Here is a 23,668-nt window from a genome sequence, read left to right on the forward strand (position 1 = left end):
CAATTAATGGCAGCACTACTTTGTTTTGCCACCGGTTAATTCCAGTACACAGTGATATATCTGGTGGTATCTCACAACCAATGTTAAGTGATGTGTCAGGAGTAGTCCTTACTTTTTTGAACCAACACATTGACAGCAACATCCAGTTCCCCAGATGTGAGGATTTGGCAATTGTGAAGGCAGAGTTTCAAAGATTTGGTTGCACGCCTCATGTGATTGGATCCATTGATAGGACCCATATATCTTTGATAACTTCATGCGACCGAGAACAAGGTTACTGTAACAGGAAGCACTTACACCCAATCAACATGCAAGTTGTCTGGCTAGCGAATTTGTACATTTAAAACATCTGTGCCCGGTTCCCAGTTTCTGCCCATGATTTGTTTGTACTGCGGACAGCATTATACCACAGCTGATGCCACAACTCTTACCAGAGAATGTGAATGCCTGGCTTGTTGCTAAGAATGAATTGTCCTAAATCTGAATGGGTAATGTCAAGTAGTATCATCTCAAAGTGTGTGACCCATTGTTGCACTTATGTGTGACTTCTATCTAGGTGACTCAGCGTATCCCAACCGACCATGGTTGTTGTCACTACTGAGGAATCCAAAAACGCCAGGGGAAGTCACTTCAATCAGGCCCATGGAAGAACATGGCAGCCAGTGCAGCAGGCTTTTAGGCTCCTAAACGCCAGATTCGAATGTCTGGACAACACTGGAAAAGTCCTCCTCTACTACCCCGGGAAGCTATGCCAAATTGCCGTGGCCTGCTGCATGCTCCACAACATCGCCCTGCTACTGAACATCCCTTACATTGCAGGAGATGCAGACCCTAGAGAGCCACCGGATGTGGACCATGAAATGCCAAATGAAGATGAAAGGGGTGAAGAAGAAGAAGGGGACATGTATCAAGATCTCATCAACAACATCTCTTGAGTGTAAGTATTTCTTGACCTTACATTCCTGTGACTGTTACAGCACCTCTTGTTTTGATGATGAGATAAGTATGTTAAGCTAAAATGGAAGGAAGAACAAGCTTGGGGAACTAGTAGGCATAGGTGTATTTAAAACAAGGTTTTGACACATGGGACAATAGTATCTGGAGCATTGTTCATTACAGATTTGTGGCCAAGACTGTGGTCTCAAGATACTGACTGTGTGAATTATTGTATATGTATGGTTTGTAATGTACTCTTTATGTGATGTAACTTCACCTTGTCAACTTCATTTGGATAGTTCAGAGTTGTGACATCTGCAGGCCTATGTTGCTGTTTGGTGGTACAAGGGTGACATGGCTTATTCTTACGACGGACACACACAGACTTTGGGTGTAAACATCATGTACCTAGACAGTTTGCAAAGTTATTGGATGGGAGTTCAGAAGAATCCACTGGACTTGTTCCTTGTTGTGTGTTTGACTTAATGCAATATGTGTATCATCATAAACTTTAACCACTTATGGAAGTGGAGCCTATTCATGCAAAGCTCCCTTCACGTTTCCAAAATCCTCATTGTGGGAAACGTATATGTAGCTGTTGATAAATTCTCAGCATTGTAGGATATACCTCTAGTGGCACACTAGTGACATTTGGTGGTGACATTCCACTAAATAGCGGAACAGTGTATTGGCATGATGGTTTAATATCAAAATTGTAGTACTGACATGTGTTTGTCTATTGGTATAATTGATGTGGGATTCCTTCTGCGAGATAGGTTAAATGACTCCAGTTGATGACATTGATCAATGCTATATGGCCTCATCAATTGTAATTTATCAGATGTATCCCTTACTTCCATATAGGTTTGGTATTTGACTTTAATTGTGTTCACTGACAAAAACTTTTGTTGTAATGTATGATGTGGTTTGTAAATGACATCATGAACGCCCATTGTTTTTGAGAGGGATTAAATATGGTAAGACATTTATTTGTCTTGTTGCAGGGATTCTGCTTATGCACAGAACTATGCGCAGGAAACCAGGACCTCAGAGAATTGTGGTGTACCAGAAACTCCCCTCAGAACCAAGAACCCCTATCCGACTAGCTTAGTGTCACATTCGTTATCCGAGATTTAGCTCGGCGGTCCCAATGTATAGACAACCCAGAACAAGCGACTTAGATACTCTCAGGAGTGGTGGGAATCCGAAATACCCGTTGGTAGCTATATATCAGTCCACAACAGAATAACAAAGACACGGTAAAGTTTAAAGAGTTTATTTTATAAACCTCGCGTCCTAAGATGCAGTACTTTGGCTAACACAAGCAGACAAATGGTTAAGATCAGCACCATCAGCATTGTTACAATACCATAGAAAATGAAAGGAGCAATCATAATAATAATGACAGTGGAAAGCGACCACCCTCCATTCTCTAGCAACTAATAGGTTATTATTAGACTAATAGAAGGTCTCTTAGGCTTGCATGGGGGACCCCATACCTTATAGATCAGCTTAGTGGAATCACATCACAGGATCAGCTAGGCTCTCTCCTGCAACAGCTCTTCGTTTCGAATGTAACAGAAAACATGCTGCTCTGCAATATTAAAGGACTCGTCTTTCAGGTATTGGCAGCTGTATGTATGTTATGGCTAAGAAGTGGTACGATCAACCTGAACACAACAACCTGCACCGTCTAGTGACCCAGACTCGTTCTTTACACGGTGTTCAGACCAAGGTCACTGCTCACTGTTAAGGATGTTAAACAACAGACGGTTCTCATGTGAAGCAAAGTCGAGTCAGCAGTTCTCGAATGAATAACATGTAACAACAGTGTCGCGTGCAAAAGCAGCAAAAGCGGCAAGCTGGCTCTCTAACAGCCGACGAGGTTATGCTAACTTAGCGTTGTACATAGGGAGTGGTTAACCCATACTACACCCCCCCTTGATCGGACTACTAACCACTAGGGGCGCACTTATCAAGAACGCAGAGTTCAAGTTAGAAAGAACGGAACCAAGGGCATGAACTATATGTCCATATAAGGTAAGTGTAAAGTTCGAAAGGAAAAAAAAAACAAAAAGGTGGCAAAAAATGGAAAATTATGTCATCAGATAAAAAAACCATGAAAAAATGGGGAAAAATGACATTGATGGATGCACCATGAGAAGACCAAAACAAAAAGTCAATCCATCAAGGTATAGGCGCAATAAGTTGCAACAGCCTCCAAGAGGAAATCATTGGAGCGTTCCGCAAAATTATCCGCCATCCAATCCAGCAAGGGAAAGGAACACACGTGTTCACTCACAATTGGAGCTTCCAGCACCACACGAGGACAACAGGAAGGTTCCTCGATATAACTTCGTTCCAGCAAGTCAATCGCAGCCTCTTCAATGGCCCAATTTCCAAGGACTCCATGTGCCGCACCCAAGGCCATAAACCCGACACCAGAACATTCAAACTCATGAGCCGTTAAGGGGCCCATCAGTTGACCAAAATCCAGGACAGGTGATACCGAGTTTGACAGGCATAAATCCAGAGCCCTCTGGAATGGACAATCCAGGCAGTGAAAGACTGGTTGCACACAAGTAAAGAAAGGAAACCGGAAGGACAATCCATATGCGACACTTAAGGTCGCCAGGGGTAAGGTGCCATAGTATTCAAGCATCCGGTTACGCAGATGTAATAGCCGGGGCATGTTGTCTCGGTACGCAATTTGCGCACCCGTTGCGTAGTACGCAAACCAATAGAAGTATTCCAGCTATAAGGGCGAGAAGCAAAGGGAGACCTCCGAAGACGCTGGAAAAAATAGAATGAAAAAATGCGGGAATCACACCAAATATAGTTTGAAAGGAGGTTACGAGGCCGGAGCCCACAAGTTTAAAAAAATGAACTATGCCAGTCGTAGACGAGGCATTAAAGATAGTCTGTATCAATGTTCAAAAATGGAAGGGGAGGTCAGTATTCAAAAGCGCCTGCACCTCTGTGCGGGTGTTTGCCACGTGAAGAAGAAAGGTTTCACGGGACGAAGTCAAAGTGACCTCCCTTTGAGACAAAAGAGCCCTTATTCTGCTCATCTGGTTGAACTCCGCGCTCAAGGTTGGAATCGAAGGCCAGATAGAAACATCGAGCCGGCCATGCGGGGGTGGGAAAAGGACATTTTTACAGCAAACAACACGCTGTGAAACAGTGACTATGTATGGTATGCCCTTTAGCATCCCGCAGCAATCCTCATTATTTAAAAGCAAATAACTACCGTTAGCAAGCAGTGTGAATGAAGGGGTTATTACCGGCACCGGTACACCTTTCAGGACGCAAGCCAAATTAGGAGCGTGTACATTGCAAGCACCATGTAATTGTATGTGTCTACACACTACAGAATGATCAGGGGCAAAAGTGCATTCCTCACCCTTCAAATAAACCTCTTTTCCCTCCCGCATGCATCTATATGTGAACGGGAGCGACCAAACTTCGTGCAGGAATGCAGTACCAAGTTGTTCATATCTGCCAAGAGCATAATGTTTCATGCACGAACTAAACTTAAAAAGCGGAAAAGGTAAAGTGATCACTTTGTGGATAAGCCACACGGCCGAATTTAACTCAGCAATAGAGAAAGGCAACGGTTCTAATTTCTCAATGTGCAATAATGAATAAGTAGCATCCTTCATAGACATAAACTGTTGTTTTGCAGTTAAATTAAAAGGGAGGAACAAAGAGGAAACATTCATGTAATCCCATGGGACCTTCCCTGCCTTTAACGTTTGCAAAGTCCATGCAAACTGCATAACAGAACGCAACTGATTCTGGCCATGATACAACACAGACAAATCATCCTGCACAATGTCTACGACAGATGAAACAATATTATCTAAAGTGTAAATTCTAGAAGACAAGGTATTTATACTATTATCAATCACAGCCAACACCTTTTCTATAATGGCCTGGTCAATAGCACGTAATCTGGACGCAGCCTCAATTTGCGACATTTTCCAAACTTCGTTGTAAATAGCATATACCCATCTTTTGGACCTGCCTACTGCAGGACCCTTAATAAAATCATTCAGATCAATTTTGTCGTTTAAACGTGACAAATCAAGTTTAACAGATGCTAATGTGGAATGTTGCAGCCATGACTGGCATAACTTACCCACAGAGTAGGTAGTTACAGTGGGTGATGATTCAAAACGAGGATCTACCCTGACTTGAGTGTACCCAGGTGCCAAGGCTAAAAATCGACGTTGACAGGAATCTGAACCAGTTTGCCATACCACCCACCCATCAGGATTAAATGCTGAAACATTAAAGGTGGTGTTGGAAACGAGGGACTGCAACCTAGTAAGGGAAAGATCTGTGTGATTACCCCAGCCGGGATAAGCACCCAGATCCGGGATCGAGGGGGAATTCAATTTTTTAGATGTGGCCAATCCAAAACAGGTTGTCTGAAAAATAGATGAATTCAAAAACAAAATGTGGTTTGGGATAAGGCAAGCGCGATGCAAAGCTTCTGTTCCCTGAACCTGGCATGGTTTAGTACCCCAAACCGATTTAAGATCGATAGTAGCTTTCCATAGCTCATAGCCTCCGATTGCCAATTCGTCCATAAAGGACTTGGAATATACCAATTTGGTATGTGTCAACCTAGCCTTAGAGGCGGTCTCAGCCGCCACTTTAAAATAAAAGGAGGTCGGTCTAGACACACTAAAATCCGAAAAATATGTGAACTTGTTCACTAATGTGGCAGAACTGCCATAATAAGGGGCCGGACAGTGTTCCCATTGTGTGTAATTAACAAAATTACGAAAGGTATTTGCTCTGTGTAGGAAATGTGTGCCATAATGTTGATAACAAAATTGTTCACCATAATTAGCAGAATTTAAATACAAATCTTCAGCATCAAATGCAGCATAATATTTTAGATCAGAAAATAGTGCTTCTATTGCTTGTACATCCCAATCATCAGATCGGATATTCTGTTTAACTACATCACCCATAGAAACACGAAAGACATTAGGCACATTAATCACTTCGGTAGGTCCATGAATTTGAAATTTAACAGCATCCCAAGCGATCCCATCATGCACAGGCCAGGCAGTAATGTTCACAAAAGTCTGGTCCCTTTTCATAATGTGTGATGAGGAATGGGGGGCCAAAGTTCCATCAATGAATCTAATCGCAGATCTTTCAGTCAGGTAGTGTCCATTGATAAGTTTAAAAAACACTACCACAAAGCCAATTTTCATGAACAAAAAAATACATATTAGCACCAGCCAGATGTAAGTCCATGGTGCCACCAAAAAATGTCTCTTGAACCAGGCAAAAAATATAGAAATTTTGGAAGGGGCAGTGGAAGTCATTGATTCAGTGTCAAAGGAAGAACGTGACTGGTTAATCGCTGTCGAATGTAACAGAGGCAACGGGACACCTGTAGGATAAGCATACTCAGGATCATCAGGCAAACCACCAGCAGTAGGCGGCATAGAAGGAGCAGTAACTGCATGCATCTCAACGGCATCCTCAGGCATGATGTTCGAGGGCGGCATCACAACAGAATTTCGCAGAATGGAAGGGGAAGAAACTGAAGGTGTCATACTATGGAGAATCGGCCACCCGCTGTAGCTTGACATTGTCAATCGAGATGTACCTGTTATCCTTGCGACCAGGAAGTGGAGGTAAAATAACTGTACGTGTACCCTGGACTCCAAGCACCGGGACCGGTGCACGATAAGAGGGGCCAACTCCTTCTTGTTCTCCACTTTCTCACCGACCAGGTCACCAACTCGAGGTAGCCAGCCGACTACCGTAATCTGAAGCTCAGCTTCGCATTTAGAGGGTACGTGTTCCTTTGCTAGAGTGTCTCTGGCTTCTTGAAGATTCTGCAATACAGCACAGTGATCATCTAGGTCAAAAGGCGCGGCAGCCGCCGCCATGTCTAGACCCTCAAGGTCCGGAACAAACATTCGTACTCCAAAGAGCATCATGTATGGGGTCCGCCCACCCAGAGATCTTTTAGGGAGATTATTAAGTGCACGTTGCATGTCATACAAGTGGGTTAGCCAGCTTCGGCCTGTACCTAAAACCCTTGCTGTCAAAGATTGCTTTAGGTCACGGTTCATTCGCTCCACAACACTATTGCCCTCAGGCCGGTATGGAGACGAAAATTTGACTTGGACCCCCAAAGTTCTCATGGCTTCTTTGTAAGCCCTAGAGGCAAACGCAGGGCCCTGGTCAGAATGAAGGGTACCACATGCAAAACTCCCAATAAAGACACGCAAATCCTTGATGACAGTCCGGGCATCAGCACTCCTTTGCGGCCACACCCACAGAAAACTTGTGCACGAATCCACTGCAACTAAGATGTACTTGTACGCAGTATCAGAGGAAAAAGGACCGCAGTGATCTAAATAAACACACGCAAGTGGTTGATTAGATATATACAGCTGCGTTTGTGGTGGACGCGCGGCAGAGGAAGGTTTAATCTGCTGGCAAATGTCACATAAAAGGACATAAGCTCACGCCTGTTTGTACAAACCGTACCACCAGTAACGTTGCTGCAAAAGAGATACAGTAGCCGAAACGCCGGCATGCGCAGACGCAACACCTTCGTGGGCAGCTGAAATCAGAGATGGTCTGCAGTCCGCGTTGGGAATCAATCTGTCACCAACGTCGTTAATCCTCACTAACGGGACGTTATCAGGACGTAAGCGATAATGGTAGCGAGAAGGGAAACCTTTTGGAAAGCCTGTCCCTGTCTCGGACGCAGCAATAGCTGCCAAGATGTCATCATCAATCTTAGTTTTGGATCTTGTAACTGCTGCTACTAAATATGTCGCCACTACGGTTTTTGCTGCCTCGTCAGCCAAACTGTTACCGACAGCATGGACACCAACCCGTTGGTGACCAAGAGTGTGAATTATATTCACGAGGGGAAACCTTCTTTAAGTTCTGCCACTCGAACCCAAAGCGTGTTGTGCTTCACTGTGCTACCTTTCGAATCACGAAAGTCATTGTGACTCCAAAAGTGTAGATTCTCGTTGTATGATTGAACACAATAGTACGAGTCACTCACTATAAGAGTAGTGACTCGAGGATCAGCAAACTCCAGTGCAAGCACCAGAGCCCTCAGTTCCGCTAACTTCGCGGTACAATCACCCAATGACTGCGTATGCACGACATCAGATTGGAACTCACTGTTCACGAAAGTACCCACCACAATTGCGCAGGCCACTAAATAGGCGTGCTTTGATCCAGTCGCGGGTTGCGCAGACCCATCAGTGTAAATGACACAATGGTACTCCTCGAGCGGGCGCAAAGTCAGAGGAGCCGGATGAACAAATTCATACTCCAAGAACTCCTGTGTCTGTAATGCCGCGTCAAAGATATATGTGACGTCAGGCGAGGTCAAGGAGGTTGCCCATTGTATCCACCTTGGATGCAAAGCCTTAGAATTTGGTACACTGGCTTTTGTGACCGCCTCAAGGGCAGGGTACGGTGTTACCACCAGCATGTGCTTCCCCTGTGATAGCGCTCGCTCTTTCAGGATCGCCATCTGAACTGCTGTCAGTACTTTCTCGACAGCGGAAAAGCGCAGCTCAGCCGAAGTGTACAGATGAGATTTGTAGGCAATGGGGACGGTGTCGCCCTCATTGAACGTCAAGTAGGTGAAATCCACTGCACCCGGTACGATTCTAATGACCAGGTTAGTGTGGTTATCACGAGTTTGTAAGAATTTCGAAGCAAGAAGATCAGACTGCAAAGATTGCAATGCAGCAGAATGCTCAGGCAGCCAGCAAGATTTGGTAACAGTAGGTTGTACCAAGGCATAAAGCGACTTGATACGCTGGGCATAATCAGGAATGTAGGTACGACTGAAATTCAGAAAACCCAGCAAAGATTGTAATTTCTTCAGTGTCGTAGGAGCACTAAGGCGTGCGCATTTCTCAAGGAACTGCGGAGCCAAGCCTCGACCCTCATGATTGAGTTCGTACCCCAAGAACAACACTGTGAACTCGGCAATGTGGGACTTCGCAAAGTTGAACTTGTAACCAAAGTCAGCAAACATAGTTGATATGTTATCCACGCGAGCAAGGTGTGGAAGCAACTCGTCGTCCGTTAGGTAGATGTCATCTACATACGAATACGCATCCGGGTCAACCATCTCCAAGAGAGAGACCACACGAGCAGCAAAGACCCCGGGGCTATTTTTATAGCCCATCGGGAGCCTTTTGAACTTCTTTTGTTTGCCACCCGAGGTAAACGCCGTCCACTCATAGCTGTGAGGGGACAGATTATGGCTATAAAAGCCACTGGAGATGTCAAATGTGGTTTTAAACCGTTTTCTCACTAGACTGTCGACGAGAGCTGAACTATGAGTATTTTGTACCGCACATGTCCTGCAGTGCGAATTTAAGTGCCGGTAATCCAAAAGTAGGCGGTACGATCCGTCAGGCTTCGTCACAGTGAATAAAGGATTATTCATGGGTGACACACATGTTTCAATTACTCCCTGATATTCCAATTGTTCAAGGATGGACGCGACGTGAGATCGAGCCTTGCGACGCATCGGGTATTGGGGCTGTGGCTGGGGTTCCGACCGCAACGGAATCGTATGGTTGGGGGAAAATTTGTCCCAGCCCACCTGAGTACGGTACAACGCAGGCACGAGCACCTGCGCCCACTCCCTGGCTAACCTGTTAGAATGTTCCAGTGGCACTGTGTGCCCAAAGGACTGGAGGATCACTACCTCCCCTCTAGGAGCATCTAAAACGAAAGCCGGGGGCCAACCCGCCTCCGCCAAAAGGATATCATAGGTGGAGGTTAGATTATCCCAAAATACCACTTTAATTTTACGTTGTATGTCACCCTCAATTATAAGGACAATTTCAAACATCCGTTCAGGGGGAGATACGCGAGTATCAGCAGTTTCAACACTTACAAATGTATCAGTTGCTGTCGCCTCCAGATATGGACGCAGCGCTTGTCGCACTACTGTAACTTCTGCCGCGCTGTCTAGCAGCGTTAGCGCCCATGTCTGGTTCAGAAGCTGTGTCCGTACCATCTGAGGCATATCTCGCAGTTAGAGCAGCAACTTTTTTCTTCTGAAACAGGGGTCTTTGACGTGCAGATTCATCCTGCTTGCCTTTACCGTCAGTCTGACGGGGCTGCTCACGACCTTGAGCACCCCTTCCTTTCCCACGATCTCCGCCACCGGATTGAAAAGCCGATGTTTCCTGTGAAGAACGAGGAGAGCGTTGTTCAGGAACCTGAAATCCATCAGGTGACTTAATATTAGAACGATCGCGCAAATCATAAGTGCGTTTACTTTGTATCTGCACCGGTGACGCAGAACGAGACCTCCGTTTCTCTTGCTGCTTCCCTTGTTTTTTGGCTCGCCAACTTTGTTTTGGAAAGTTGGGATTTTTGTCTTTGGTAGACGAACTCACTTTAGGCTGCTGCACCACAGTAGGAATGATCACGGTGGGTTTCACACCCAAGGCGCTACGACCCACCATTCTGTAGGCTTTCGCTATAATTTTAGCGAATTCCTTTGGCCTGTCGCCCGGATCCACAAGTGCCAACATATTGCACACTTGGAATTGCATGGCATCTCCTTTGAGGTTGCCCATAACCATGGAACAAACCACATCGAAGCTTTCGACAAGCCTCATTCCCAACTCAATTGCTGCCTCTGCACCATGATTGTCTTGCACCTTCTTGATGACCGAGGGCAGTACGGACATAGACGGAGTGCCATAGCACTTCGCATAGGTCGCAGCAAAGACCGTGCCCCAATTGTCACAGTCGACAATATCCGGGACCAGATCCTTCGGCAAAGTAATAGTGAGTATCCTGTATTTATCCACAGGAGAAGTATGCGGAAACACGGCTTCTAATTGATCAAACTTTTCAGCAAGCCAGTAAGGAAATTGATCCTTATTTTGGGGGCGCTTGCCGACAACCGCATTAACCATAACTGGACTGATGACCACCGCGTGATGGTCAGTCGTGTGGCCCGCAACTACAGGTTCCCCCACCTGTACATTGCGAGACACGTACTGCACTAACGCCCTATGGACCGTAATCAGGGCAGTGTGTAGCATTCGTAACTCCGCCACCGCCACAGTCATGTAGCGGGGATGGGTTGTATAACCGGCCAGCACCGGCAATGTGGCCCCTGCAATAGACAACGGGCCCATTCTCGCCGGTACTACCGCATGGGGAAGGGCGCCATTAGACCAAATAGTATGCTGCCAGGCAGTGAGAGGAATTTCAAGTGTCCGATAAGGGGCATAGGCTGCAGGCATCGCTGTGTGATTATATTCGTGGAACAAATTGTCGTTTGCATCCACTGCATCGAACGTCACCCAAGAGTAAAACAACTCATATGGGAACGCCGCATCAACCTCTACCACAAAAATAACAGCCAACCCATCATCAGGAACCCCATAGACCCGTAAATGTGCAGTCAGGGCAACCCGACTATCCTCGGCAACATTGACCGCCATCGAGACACACAGAAGAACAACAACAAGCTCTACAGTAGCACTGGGGTTCAGAAAAAGAAAACCTTTTTAATTATCAAGCTTGAAAGAACCTTTAGTCGAAACCTAGGTAGGTTAAGCCATCACTCCCGTTGTCCGGAAACCAGAGTGAGGGCGTTGTGGACGAATAAAAGCACTACTAAGGCGTTTTAGATCAAAAGACCAAACGTTAGGTGCGCCATGTTGCAGGGATTCTGCTTATGCACAGAACTATGCGCAGGAAACCAGGACCTCAGAGAATTGTGGTGTACGAGAAACTCCCCTCAGAACCAAGAACCTCTATCCGACTAGCTTAGTGTCACATTCGTTATCCGAGATTTAGCTCGGCGGTCCCAATGTATAGACAACCCAGAACAAGCGACTTAGATACTCTCAGGAGTGGTGGGAATCCGAAATACCCATTGGTAGCTATATATCAGTCCACAACAGAATAACAAAGACACGGTAAAGTTTAAAGAGTTTATTTTATAAACCTCGCGTCCTAAGATGCAGTACTTTGGCTAACACAAGCAGACAAGTGGTTAAGATCAGCACCATCAGCATTGTTACAATACCATAGAAAATGAAAGGAGCAATCATAATAATAATGACAGTGGAAAGCGACCACCCTCCTTTCTCTAGCAACTAATAGGTTATTATTAGGCTAATAGAAGGGCTCTTAGGCTTGCATGGGGGACCCCATACCTTATAGATCAGCTTAGTGGAGTCACATCACAGGATCAGCTAGGCTCTCTCCTGCAACAGCTCTTCGTTTCGAATGTAACAGGAAACATGCTGCTCTGCAATATTAAAGGACTCGTCTTTCAGGTATTGGCAGCTGTATGTATGTTATGGCTAAGAAGTGGTACGATCAACCTGAACACAACAACCTGCACCGTCTAGTGACCCAGACTCGTTCTTTACACGGTGTACAGACCAAGGTCACTGCTCACTGTTAAGGATGTTAAACAACAGACGGTTCTCATGTGAAGCAAAGTCGAGTCAGCAGTTCTCGAATGAATAACATGTAACAACAGTGTCGCGTGCAAAAGCAGCAAAAGCGGCAAGCTGGCTTTCTAACAGCCGACGAGGTTATGCTAACTTAGCGTTGTACATAGGGAGTGGTTAACCCATACTACAGTCTGTTTTGTTGAGACATGGTTGTTAAACCAAGCTAACATTGTGTACTTGCAAAATATCCTTTCTTACACAAGCAGAAGTTGTGGAATTGTCAAGTGCAGATGGGAGTACATATATGGTGTCATAGATTTGAAACATACTACAGCAGTCAATGAGTTCTAGACTAGTGCAATTATTTAAGTGCACAAGGAGAAATAAACGTGAAAATATAAAACAGGGAAAAAGTAGAGGAGTCAGTTTTTGGGGGGGAGGATGGGTGAAACCATAGTTGTAGATATGAAATTGTTCGGAGTCCAATGTCCAAGATACTGCTGCCATCAGAAAGGGCAATGGGTCCGGAAATAGTCCACAAAGCAAATGTGTGTCACACAGTGGAGGGAAATTAGATTTTATGTTTCTTGCTGGTGGTAGCATTAGTCTTTCCATCAGAACAGACTGGAAATTTGCATGGATGTCCCGGCTTGCCAGTGTGAGGGGATCCAGAGGTGCAGGGCCTGGAGTGTCTGCTGTTGGTTCTCCCTCTGGCAGGGCCTACCTTCCTGTGGATGCAGCAGATGGTGAGGGGTCTGATGGTGGGGCGCTGCAGGAAGAGGAGGATTGTGGTGGAAAGGCCCTGGCCAGAGCTGTGTTAATGTCCAGCAGCACCCCAATGGGGGAGCACATGTTGGTGTTGTGGCTGCCAACTCTGTGTGTATGTCCCTGTGCACCTGCTTCCTCGCCCTGATATCTGGTCCATCTTGTCTTGGGACTGTCAGCATGCTCCCAAGACGTGGTCAATATTAGACTGAATGTGAGTGGCCCCAGAGGCCTCACTCTGCTGCCCCACAGATACCCTCCCACGACCCCTACACCCACGAACCTGTGCCCTTTGCACAGGTTGTGACACCCCATTGGATTCTGGCTCTCTGTCGCAGGGGTGGTGACAGTGACATCAGTAGCCAGGTCTGAGGTGCAAATAATTAGAGACACTGCGGTAGGTACACAGGTTGGGGGGACTACTGGTAGCTGAGTGGTTGCAGCTAGAAGGAGGTGTTGTGGGCCTAGTGACACTCACTTCTGCCGTGCTCCCAGCTTGATAAGATGGACCAGCACTGTCGTCCATATCAAGATATCCAGGACTGTCCTCATCACTGACGGCCAGCTCCTGGGTTACAGTGTAGGTATCCACCAGCTGGAAAATGGAGAACATTGTTATTGTTAGAAGTGTAATATCTATCTCCAAATCTTCTGACACAGTCAGTAAAACATAGGAGAAAATAAATAGGTAGAGAATAATGTGTTGATAGATTTCAATGGGAATGCACATGTTAAGCAGACATTTTCAGATTCAATGCACATGTACTTCTGATATGCAGTTCATATCATGTCCTGAGTTGTAGCCAGTTAGAATAGTAAGTATACATGAGATCTATAAACCATTCTACCCAACACAGTGGAGATGTGACATGTAAATTTAAACATTCCAAGGCCCAGCTAAGTACAAAACAGAAGACGACACAACTTGGTTGTGTCTTTGTCATTAGTGATCATATGAGCAGTGCAGAGTCAAAGGGTCACCTGCCACTTAAAATATTTTGGTTTGGGTTCATGGCTTTCTATGTTGGGCAAACACACTTGTTGTGGGGTCAATCATGCCATCAATTGTTTCAGTTGCTGAGAACATGGTTACACACAGGACAGAATGGTGACATGTCTCTGAGGAGAGCATCGGATGTAGGTTGCTCACTCTTTGAGAACTGAAGATTTGTTGTTATTTGTGGGATGTGGAAATCTGCAAAATCACATTTTCATCTTGTTTCAGGTAACTGAAATAGGGCATCATGGTAATTGTAGTAATTTCTAACCAAACTTGTCTACACTATATTAGTGGTTAGTGTGACATACCTGTTGACATTATGCTGTTGGTATGGCCCATACCTTTACATTGGGGCAGATAAGATGTATCAGGGATATTATATTTAATACAACACTTACATACATCACTCCATCATGTGCCATGGTGTGGAATTTGATGCAACATACCCTACTTGTGAAACTAAACATTCACACTGACATTTTCACATCTCTGATGCTGATACTTTGCTGATTGGATGTTAGGGAAATATGAGAAATCCTATTGTTAAGAGCTGGTTTGTGAAGAAACAGGGGATTTAGGTTTCATGATAGTTTGTAAAGTGTCACTTACCTGACTCTGCTCCTCCAGGTATTCCTTGAAAGCCCTCAATGTGTAGGATAGCCAAGACCTTCTCCACTCAGGGGAAAAAATGTACGTGTAGGCTGGGCGGACCAAAACCAGTCCTCTGAGCCTCCAGGTGTTGCTTGGAGGCCAGGTTATGCACCTTCCACCTCAGGTCCTGCCACCTCTTCCTAATTTCTCCCTGTGTGTCTGGTATGGTAGCTACAGCATTCACTTTGCGGATTACTCTGTCCCACATTTCCCTTTTCTGAGTCATAGTAGTATTTTGGACTTGGGCTCCAAACAGATGTGGCTCTACTCTAATGATTTTATCCACCATGACTGACAACTATTACGCAGAAAACCTTGTATATTGGGCTCTGGGCATTATCAAAAAATGAAGGAACTAACAGCACAGCAACTAATTACACCCAGGGGCAAAAAGTAAAAGAGCAGGAAAAGTGTGGAGGGTGACATGGGTTGGACAAAAATAGCCTGTCGTCTCTGTCCCACATTTACCTCACAAATACTCTGGGACTGTGGAGTGGCAAAGGATCATGTTCTGAAATGGGGTATGTTTTATAGTGTGCTATGCAGGTGTCTCCGATTGGCCAATGAACACCAGTTGTGTTGTATTTGTGGCCATCCAATGGCCATTGTTCAGTTGCTATGCTTGTCGCAGGGATTCTGCCCAAACACAGAACTATGCGCAGGATTATAGGACCTTGGTGTATAGGGACTGAGTAATCCTACCACTTTAGTTCCCATGAGTCCAGGACCAACTAGCTATCGTGTCTCATTTGCTCTCCTACTCACTCACAGACGAACAAATGATTAGACACCCCAGAACACAACACTCCCAAATCTCTCAGGAATCGCGGTAACAAGACACACCCTTTCGCTCTTACTCTTGTACTTGTCCACAATAAAATCTGACAAAGACACAAAACAGTTTAAAATATTTATTTTAACTAACTTGCCCTGACATGCAGAATACGAGTCACAACAATCAGGAAAATGCATAGTACAAATACAGTCAGCATAGTGCTAATCCATACATCATAAAAGGGGATGTCATAATGAAAAGACAATAGAGCCTAACCCCTCCCCCCTTGCTAAGAAGCAGTTTTATTATATAATAGAAGATCTCTGGGCTTTGTCAGCAGACCTCATACCTTAGCCTATAGATTGTAGATCTACATCATAGGTACTGTCTCAATCTTCTCCCTGGAAAGGACCCTCTCCAAGTGTGTGCTACCTATTTGTGTATTCTAATGAGACCAAAGTGTGTTTGTCCAAACAACAGCTGCATCTGTATGTTTTGTCTAAGGGCTAAGGCCTAGCCAGAACAAAATAACAATTGTTGTTTGACCTTGCTCACAATGTTCATTCAAAGTCCCAGGAACATGCAGAGAGTGAACACAGTGATGAGTTCTCATGTGAAAACAGCCATAGAAATCATTGCAAAAACTACCATCGGGGAGCCACCACAAGGGGCCCGCCTGTACTAATGTATTTATGTAATTTGCTTGCCGGCAATATGCCACTCTGATGGCGTCAGTGTACTATTCGCCAGTATTGCACTCTGTCGAATCGCTAGCTGGGAGCACTCCGTCGTGGTGGCCTTCTGCTCAACCTCCATGCATTGTAATAGGGCAGGTGGAACACAGCAGAATTGGGGGGGTGTTTGGACCGCCTCAGTATTAGTTAGGCGGTAAGACTTCCAAACTCGTAATCCATTCCTTATCCTTAATCATTATAAAAATCCCTGGAGTAGAAAAATGTCATCTGTTAGGGTAGGGTGCAAAACATCTATTAAACTAAAACAATGTAATCTGTATTTAATTATTTTAGAGTAGAGAATAAACAGACTCATCTGTCTATGTGAGTGCCCAAAATAGTAAAACTAAAGGAAGAAAAATGCAAAGGAAAAGGAGAAAAAAAAGAACAACAAAACCAAAATAAAAAAGCAATATGAGAAGAAACAGAAAAAAAATTAAAAGGTACCTCATAATCCCTGACAATACCATTTATCCACATTCTTGGATACAGTCATCTAAATTCTTGGATACAGTCATACACAATGTCATCATTGCCATTTTTTCCACCACTGGTGATTTTTGATCACTGTTATTTTTTTACCTCTGTTGGTTGTCATAATCATCTTAAAATGGTTTGCAGATGTAACCTCCAGCACCCACTTTTTGAAATAGGACCAGCTACTGTCCAAAGGAAGGAAATGGGCTCTACGCAGGTTGTGTGTAAACACGTGCTCACTCATGCAGGCAGGTTGATGAAAACCGTTGTCTAACTTAGCCTACTGCAGTGGCAGATTACTAGAATTAATATGATTGGATTGAAGGCTGAAAGGTACTTTATATTGCTTTGTACTTTCAATATATGTGTAAATTGAGTTTGACTGTAATTCCAGAGTGGAATATGATGCAAAGGTCAGAGATGCAGCCTTGTATATAAATTATTGAGCTCAGAATTCAAATATGAGGTCCATTTGAATGTATCTGAATTCTTTACATATTTCATATGTTATTTTTCTGAGGCAGCCTTATTAAGATTCATGCCTTAAACTGCCTAGCTTGGAAAGTTATTTGCTCGGTTGCCACAGTTAGCAGATCGAGTTCCGATGGACACAATAATCCCATTTCAGGAGGGTTAGGCTTCCCCTGCTTGAGAAATGGGATTGGGTACAAACAACTATAGTTGCTAACAACAATTCCCTATTGGCTTAGACAATGTTGGAGGATGCTCCCGCATTAGGCAACAGGGTGCAGGTCCCACAGGGGTTTCTTTGAAGGATTGGAAGGGGAAGACTAGGGGGGCTTGGCTCAAATGGAGAGATGTACCACATTATTGGGGCCAGCTGCCAACTTGAAACCTTCCTACAATGCGAAACACAAGTACAACAGGCAGCTGGTTGGGGTCTGTGATTCAAAGGGGTGGTGGGATGATATTGCACTATGGGGTGGAGGGTGATCTACCAATAATATAAAATGCTGTTTCTTTTTGTACGTTTCTGAAGAGTCTTTGAAAGTGAAGAAGGATCCTGAAAATACCAGAAGTATGAGCCCCATAGGTTGATGTCCAGATGCTCCTCGGAAAAGAGCCTGTAGACCTCTCCTTTGTACTGTGGAATTTTGTGGACTCTCCCTCTTAGGCCCAGTAGTGCGTTGAGATGCTGGGGAGCTTGAAGGAGGTGGGTCTACTCTGGATATCTATGAACTAGTCCTATTGAGGGTGCCCTAAGAAAGGGCACTAAAGACTCTTGTTGGACACATAGGACTAGATTTACTTACATCTTGGGTCAGGATTGCACCACTTTTTTGATGCAGCTCAGGTGCAAAATGTATTTTGGGATGTACTAAGCCACCCAAAGACCAATTTGTGTGGTTTTGCCTGGCTTAGGAAAAACAAGGAACAAAACACAGGCCATAGCGCTGCCTTCCATTAATTTGCATCAGGAAGGCGTTACATGGGTGGAGCATGGGCGTGCTCGTGCAGCCCTCAATGGATTTTGACACTAGTCCCAATTCACTGAAGTCAGTAAACCCGGGTTTGTGTCAAAATGGTGCGCCTACCCGAAGCTGTAGTAATGAGGAGAAATATCTTTATTTTTCCTTGTTACTTCCTCTTTGCATGTGTGCTGCATTCTGCAGAAATTATACAAAGAGGTATCATCTTTTTAACAATCCAGCCCACAATGCAGGCACCCTTCCAGAACCACTTTCTACACTTGGTCGAATTGAAACCATGCTCAACACCTGTGTGTGCTGTATGTTCTTTGCCATTGATCCAGCGCTACACTTTATCAGAGATCGATGCTCATCAATATTTCATACAAATGGTCCATACACATTCACCCAACTCATAAATCCCTGTTGCGCTGGGGGTCAAGTTTTAAAGATGTGGAAATTGTTTCCTTCCAGACTCATGTTTATCATTTCTTTATACATAACTAAATTTATATATCAACACTCTTTCCTCTTGGTCGATGGACCAATTAGTTGAGTAGTTGATGGTAATAATAGAACTATCTAACTATCTAACTAGCTAAATAATCAAAGACTCTCTGTAAGATTAATAAAGTTTATCTCAAATGTTAGAAAAAAATTAATGCTCATTGCATACAAATGCAAACAAAGAATTCTCACAAGAGGGAGAGAAAATCAATCATCAAATGCAAACAGTGTCATACTCATCGTCAATACACGACCTTAGAGACCTTAAGTTTCTGCAAAATAATGCGAAACAATATACATATGATGGAGCGGATAGATGAAGAGACATAAGTTTCAGCAAAATAATATGAAGCAATATAAATATGACATAAGTTTCAGAGACAAAAATACATTTGCAAATAATTAGGCAAAGTACGAATCAGGAAAATAATACAAACCCAAAGGTTCAGTGAAATACCACCCCCTTGGCCGAAGGAGTGGTAGGGGTCTCCCGAAACAGAGTCAGGGGACAAAGTTACTAGTAATCAGGAATAGGACAGGGAAAGGAACAGCTAGGCCTTTCTGCAAAGTGACGGACAGCGACGCATCACCCCTCTCTCCTCTGCACTCAGCTACACAACCTTAACCACACCCCCCAAAGGCACCCCAGTTATACCCTAGAACCTACATATCCAATACACATAATTTGAAACAATTCACAGGATTGAACTTTTCATTGATCGGTTTGGGAGCTGGTGTATCACACCACCGTGATTTCATTCAAAAGTTTTACATGTTCATTGTCATGCATCCTTTCACATTACATCACACTTAACCAGTTTATTTATTTGAACACAGGCAACATTTTATTATTTTCTCATATAAGTCTTGGGTCCAACGGACACTCTCATCTTTTGGCAGGCGACAATGATTTCTAAGCTGGGCGACCTTGTACTTTTATTCTTCCTTTGGAGCGTTCAGCACTTCTGTCTGTTAGGTCAGGTCATTCTTGCTCATTTTCCAGCCCCTCATCTATCCGGACAACTTGCAGGCCCGTTCAGCTCACTATAGCAAATTAAACATATGCATTCATTAATTACATAGAAATGCACTTTTCACTGTTTACCACCCACCTTTGCACTAACCTCTATTAATATTTTTCTAGCATAAATTTATATCAAAAGGGGGATTATTTATTATTAATTTTAAAGCAAGATGAAAAATGCGAAATGTGGCCTAGACACGCACTAAATTTATTTCTCTCGGAACGCAATGTTTAATACGGCCTAGTTCTTTCATGCATCAGTTCACATTAGTGCACGCATGCGCAAAGCGGTTTCCCCATGTTCATGTGATTTGCATATTAATTTTTCACTGCACACTGTTAGTAAGTGTTATGGGGGTATCAATTCGTGCAGGTTTTCTTTTTGCAAAACCCTGCTCCCTCACCATCCTTTGGATCATCTGCAATAAAAACTTAACACATGCATCTCTAACATGTACATGTGCTTGATAATACTATGGTGGCCTCTTCCTTCTTCTGTTCTTCCTCCTGTTCCAGTGTTCTACCTGTTCTTGAAACACCACCAATTTGCCTAGACAGTCTGCTAGAAACCGCCCCCATTTGCCTTGTGATTTGAATGCAGAGGTTTGCTTATATGTATTGAAAAAAACTGTTGCTTACATGTGAGATTCATTTTCTATAATTTGGGGTTTTGTACCGCAGCATGCCTTTACTAAATCTTAGATATGGATTGTGCCTTCTCATATTCATTGTTTCATGCTCTTATAGAATTTGTATTCAAGTGCAGTGACCCTGTGTTTAAGTAAGGCATTTGTAGTGTTGTTTCATCTTCCTAGATTCACAAACTTTTGCAACACACGAGATTTAATTTTAGATTACTATTTAATCTGACAATTTTGCCTCAATTTAATCATTTCAGGTATATATCAATATATATGATTGAATATATATGACTCGAATATATGAATGACTCATTGAATAAATGTAGAGGACATGCCAAAATGTGAAACACCAATTGCTAAAATCGTAAACTACTCATTCATTGTTCTTGTCAAATACGGATCTGTATTGGATGGATTGTCTGTTGTTGAGGAATAGATAAGAGCCAAATCGACTCTTAACGTGCAGAAATCTCCAGTTATAATGGAAGATCTATGGTTTTTTCGTTCTAAAACTCAAAAAGACTTGTTTTAGGACATTTTCAATAGATGACATGAAAATTCAAATTCACTCGCAATCATTACATCAAAATCATTTCAAAGAATATGTAATCTGTGCTTACCATTGGAAAAAGTATGTCATCGAAATTATCTTCTTGAGAACTTACAAACCAAGTAAAGAAGCACCAAAACTAGATATCTTCGCCTTTCCATATCAATCTTAAAATGGCATTTTTATACTAACAAATAGCACCATCATGCACAAATATTCATATTATTCCTATACAAAGTGAGCCGTTCGTGCTTTAACAACACTTAACATTTCCTGTAGATGCTATTATCTCCTATAACCCTTACACTAACAGTTGAGTTAACAATGCAATTTTTGCAAGTAGTTGTGTCTTACCAGTGATGTAACAAAAGCCCCTACACCAACTGCTGTGCGGGGGTGATCTCCAGAGGGGGGGGCCTTCCGGCACAGGCAGGTCCCTGGCCTGACACCTCCAAAATGGATCCAGAACGTCGGGGGCCCCATGCATGTACTCTTCAGGGATCCCCCTCAAGTATTGTTATGCCACTTACCTCTGATGCAAATGTGATTAACCCCTTCAGTGCCCATGACGAGCTGGACTCGTCATGGGCTGCGGTGGCGCTGTGCCCATGACGAGTCCAGCTCGTCATGAACCCCGCCCGCTAATGCAAAGCGCGGCACAGGGCGGGGAAAGGGGCGGGCATGCAAGGGGTTAACTCATTCATTTCTATGCAAAGGTTATATTTACCCAGAGACCTTTCTATTCCTATGTAAGCGTGTCATTCTCTGTTAAACTAATGAACAAGTCACTCATAGAAAAATGTTTTGTGAATCAATACATTTTTTCTTGTCATTATCTCTCTGCCGTCCCTCCTTAGTGACCTGAAAATGTGGTCAGGCATCAAATGCACATCATATGCTCAAGGTGGGGAAGATCATTTTTTCAACCTAGCTTTGGATTCTCACAAGTACTAAATCACCTGACCCACTGCAAGCCTAAATACTTCCTCCTGTCAATCACCAACCTAGATGCCATCTCTATATTTATCTCGAATGAACTCACCTCTTGATTGGACTTTCTATGAGTAAATCCACTGTCTCCTGGTTTGGATCCATGAGTAAACCTTTTGTATTGATACCCTGCTCCATGTTCTTCAAGACATTAAACTCCTGAATGACTGCACACAATGAATATTACTACTGTTTATGGTACACTGGGAGAAAAAATGTCTATCTGAAATGCACAGAAAGATGACTAGAGCTGTGGTGGAGAAAATCAAACCTTTCTCCTAACTGCATGGTATACTTCATGCACTAGGAATACTTCAAGCAAGAAAGCCTGCACAAAAACCTATATATAAGAAGCTGACAAATAAGTCTAAGAAATGTTCACTGTATTCCACAAATTTACAGCCACTGCACTAGTAGCATGTAGGAGGGCCGTTATTATCGTAAGGTACTTTCCTGCTAATATCACTGCAGTCAAATCCTTAAAGCCATTCCATATCCATTGCTATTGAATACTATTGGATTCATCACCAACACATTGCTTAAATTCTCTGTTGCTTAGGAGGCTGAAGTATCCAGAACCACCAGTGCATTAAAGCCCACAACCCACTTTCCAGGATCTACAATGCATAATTCTAAAATTTGCGTTGACCTAAAGTGTGTCGACATGACTGTTACACTCACTAGGGGAATAGCCAAAAACATTGGGGAAAAAGAAAGGTTGGGGACCATGCACTTCTGAGCCATGCAGGTGGCCTTGTGGCCCAAAATCTTGTCTCAATGACTGCCTGGAATGGAAAAAGACAGGGTCAGCTTTCCAGTGTTCCTTTTTGACCTCTCAGTAGTATTCAAAACAGTCGGCCCTGAAATACTCCTAGAACATTTTTAACAACCTGGTAAGGTTAGAAGAATGGTTATTCCTTGAGCCATCTTTCCTTTCTGGCTAGCCTCATTGTGAGAAATTGGGTTGTTGGTTGAGCGGAGTGAAATCCTACTCAAGCAACAGCCACAATCCTTGTCAGCATGTACTACAAAAAAGTTCTAAATTAGCCTGTGCTTAACCCTCTGATAACTTGGCACAAAAGCAGTCAGGCTTAATTTAGAGGCAATGTGCAAAGTAGTTATGCAGCACTTAACCAGTAATAAAGTGAAAACATAACACAAGACAAAACCCACACTAATTTAGAAAAATGGAGTACAGTTTATTAAATGATTTGACACCAAAATAACAAAAAAATCAATCAGTAAAACCGAAGTTATGGAATTTTTGAAGTTTCAAGTGAAAAATCGCTCTTAAGAAATCAAAGCACCAGCAGCATACATCTAGTCGCACTAAACAGGGGAGAATTCGAAGTTATGGCTGACCGCGATCGAGTAGGGTACAGATTCACCAAGTTGACTGGGCCCAGTCTCAGCTTACCTTTAGACTTAGAAGAATTTTTAAAGAAAAATGTCTGAGAAGGTAAAGTTCAGTGGGGCAAAGGAGCCAGCAGTGTCCGCGGAGGAGGGGGCATTGTCAGGTAGCTGCTGGACAATGTTGTGGCGAAGATTTCTATGTTCGGTCTTAGTCTTAGTCGAAAATCTCCAGTGGAATAAAGCTGCAGGCTGTGTCTGAAAAAGGCTCCATAGGGCTGGATACTTCTTCTGCGAGGAGCCGCTGAACAGGATTTGCTGCTATGGATAAGAAGGAAGTGGGAGCTGCCGCAAAGTCACACAGAGTGACAATGCA

The sequence above is a fragment of the Triturus cristatus genome, chromosome 6 (assembly GCF_964204655.1).
Source record: "Triturus cristatus chromosome 6, aTriCri1.1, whole genome shotgun sequence".
Lineage (NCBI taxonomy): Eukaryota > Metazoa > Chordata > Amphibia > Caudata > Salamandridae > Triturus > Triturus cristatus.